The sequence below is a fragment of the Bactrocera tryoni genome, chromosome 3, assembly GCF_016617805.1.
Source record: "Bactrocera tryoni isolate S06 chromosome 3, CSIRO_BtryS06_freeze2, whole genome shotgun sequence".
NCBI lineage: Eukaryota > Metazoa > Arthropoda > Insecta > Diptera > Tephritidae > Bactrocera > Bactrocera tryoni.
In genome coordinates, this window is record NC_052501.1 from 4,115,202 (window position 1) to 4,118,682 (window position 3,481).

The following is a 3,481-nucleotide window of genomic DNA, read 5'->3' on the forward strand; positions in this document are numbered from 1 at the left end:
GGTGTTGCCAACACAAACGTTTGTTACTTCGCAAATATTTAGACTACATGTATATTTATGTTTATTCTGTCAATAGATGTCGTTGCAGTCGTATATCTGTAGTGCTTCCAATCAAATTGTATCATACCATATACTATATTGTTGGAAAGGTGAGATTATAAGCTTCATTTAACTAAAACAATTTAAAATCAGGGAAATCGGAAAAAAATTACAGTTGTTCAAAAACGAGTCAAAATAATGAAGAAATTCGCTATATTTTGAAATTTTTGTATAAGAAAGTCAAGAATGCCACGCAAGCCACCAATGAAATTTCTGAAGTTTATGAAGACAACGCTGTATTAGTTCGTGGAACACAGCAATGGTTCGCTCGCTTCGATCGGGAAATTTCGAATTTCGATTTACAATGTATGTAAATTTTATTGGCATAAATATAAAAACAAAAATAAGTTGAAATTTGATTAGAAATACGAGAAGACATTTTCGACCATCCAATATTGATATTATATTTTAATTAGATTTCTTTCATAAATATTGTTTTTAGTTAAAGAGAAAAAATAGAGTTGGAAAACACAAAACATTAAACGGTGATCGCTATAAAGATTGGAATAAGTGTTTGGCATATATATTATCTAAGTTTTTTCAACTTAGAAGTGTTATTTATTATTTCCGATATCTCGGCACTGAACCGTTGATCATATTAAAAAACATCTTGTAATATACTTTAAAGGTGATACCAATATTTTTTCCCCTTTTTCTAAAATATTTAGAACAAATGGCACTGCTGTTACCAAAAATATTTTGCACTGTAAATCTTCCTGAACCTTCCCACTTTGATACCAAGGTTGTTATAATTTGTTTAGATACGGATCTTCCTTTCGAAAAAAGCAACTTCTGGTAATAGCGCTCCTAGAAACATTGTGAATAGTTGATCTAACTATTTAGAAAGTATAAAGGTTTCTGAAGTAAGTATGCACGTAAATTTACACTGTCTCATCCGTTTTCTTGACGGAAACTAAAATCAAGACTTAAGAAGAGAGATATTGGATATTGGACTAAAAACTATTTTTTGCTAATTTAAGAATCTTTATAAATAACTTCAGTATTGCTTATAAAAAATTACCTTGGATAAATGGAATGGTGCAACCTGCAAGTGTGACTGCTCAAGCTGCACAACAAATCAATCATTCATACTTATTTATAAAAACATATTTGTATACACTGGCATTACTCATAGTCCAACCGCATGTACCAATACCTACCAGCTAGTGCCCCATATAACGGTAATATCAACATTAGATTGCAACTCTACTCGCATTTGCATGTTTTTAGTAATGAAGCAAAAAAGTGCTGAAATGCAAACATCATGCCGAAATATCACAGATAGTGCATAATCATAAACCACCGGCATTTGTTTGTCTTCCCGGCTAACGACATCGCATTTCTGTAGAAAAGAGTGCTTTGGATTCGCTGTGCCAATTTTAGAACGACATCCTGCTCCCTTCCTTCGCTCCCTCATAAGTCACCATATCAAATCTTTTCGTGCTCTCTCAGTCAGTCCATTGGTTTGAATGGCCTCGCTGCGATTCAACAGATGAAATCATGCGATGTGTCAAGCCATCAGGACGATGCGATTGAAAGGCAAAAGTGCCAGGGTGTCACCACGTAAATTCATGTCATTGAGAACGTGATATACTGTAAGTAAACTATTCAAGCGAACATTTTTGGTATGACAGCTCATTTTATTACTGCAATTGTTAGCAAAACCCAGATTTGTGCTTTTACCATATTGTCGCTATCTTTTATATCTCGTATATACAAGGTGTGCTCCCCCCCTGGAGGCGCCATCTATATGTCGACTGGTGCATTGTCATATGCTAACTTTATCAATTGTCTAGTGAGAATTTCATGACATTTCTTTAATTGGAAGTAAAGTTATTGCGTTTTAAGTATTGGTATGTTTGTTTCATCGGTGCGAAAATGAGCTTCGAACATAGTGCCAACACTAAATTTCCTTTTAAAATTGGTAAAACTTTTACCAAAACGTTTCAATTGACGAAACAAGTTTATGGTGATGAAAGCATATCCCGTAGCAGAGCGCATGAGTGGTTTCAACGTTTTCAAAGTGGTCGTGAGGACATAAATGACGATCAACTTGTGGGACAATCAAAATCCGTGATAACCGGAAATTCCATCGAAACTATGCGTGAATTCATCAGTGGGCTTAGGAAAGGTGTGTGCACAGTTTGTTCCGCGCAAATTAACTGACGAGAAAAAATTACTCAGAATCCAACATTCGATTAACGCTTGTGACCGATTATTTGACCAAAAATTACATTTTAACCATTAACCACTCACCGTGTTCACCTTATATGGCACCGTGGGACTTTTTCCTTTTCGGAAAACTATTGAAAGGAAAGCGTTATGCAGACGTAGAAGCCATTCAAAAGGCGTGCACCGGCATACTGGCGGCTATACCGGCCAAAGAGCTAAAACACTCGTTTGACATGCTTTTGGACCATGCAAAAAACTGTATTGAAGCAGAGTTAGACTGTTTTGAATAAAATAAGTTGATTTTGTTGAAAAAGCCATTTGTTCAGTTTTTTTTTTTTGAGTCCTGTTTACTGTGGAATGCACATTGTACTTTGTGCAGATATGTAAATAGAATACATTTTTGTCAAGTATGTGAAAGTTTTAAGAATTTTTGTGAACTTTACGAGTAAAATACTTTCATTAATACATATTATTGAATGGTAAATTTCAGTGTCACAGTTAATTTCATATGGTTACGTATACGCATCGCTGACTATTATATAAAAATGAAGAAGATTGGCTTCTGTATGACCGAATTAGTTATTTATTGAAATAAATTTCTTTGAATAAATATTCAAAATTTTAGCATTTAAAGGACGATAAATTTTTGTTCAGTAAGATTTCGTATACGCCATGAGGCCTAGGCTTTGTATCAAGCAGCACTGCTTCGTCATTCTAACAATTTGGTGAGGGAAAAGAAATTTAAGTATTATATAAAATAAATGAAAAATTTATTCTGTATGTATTAAATAAATTTTGAACAAAGATCTAGTTTTAATGTTTTAAATTTGTTTGTAATTACAAAATTCCTTAAACTTTTGATGACTCAACACATATTTCTTGTCAACTTACTTATTCATATTGAATTAAGCTGTTTATTTGCTATTTTATACATGTGTAAAATTTGAGAACGCGTTTTCAAAATTATTTCCCACAGCAAATTAAAATATTATTTGTTTTACCAAATATCAAACTCAGTTCCTGCACAGAACGATGGTTATAACACAAAATACGCTATATCAAATACTTACCTGTTGAGTTGCAATAATAGGATCAAATCTAAGTGCCCAGCATCTTGAGCTAAAAATCAGAGCTCAAAATTTGTTGGCTTCTATAAAGTTCACTTGCGATGCTGGCTCTTAGGTACATATCTACTTTAAGCTTGCTGAAA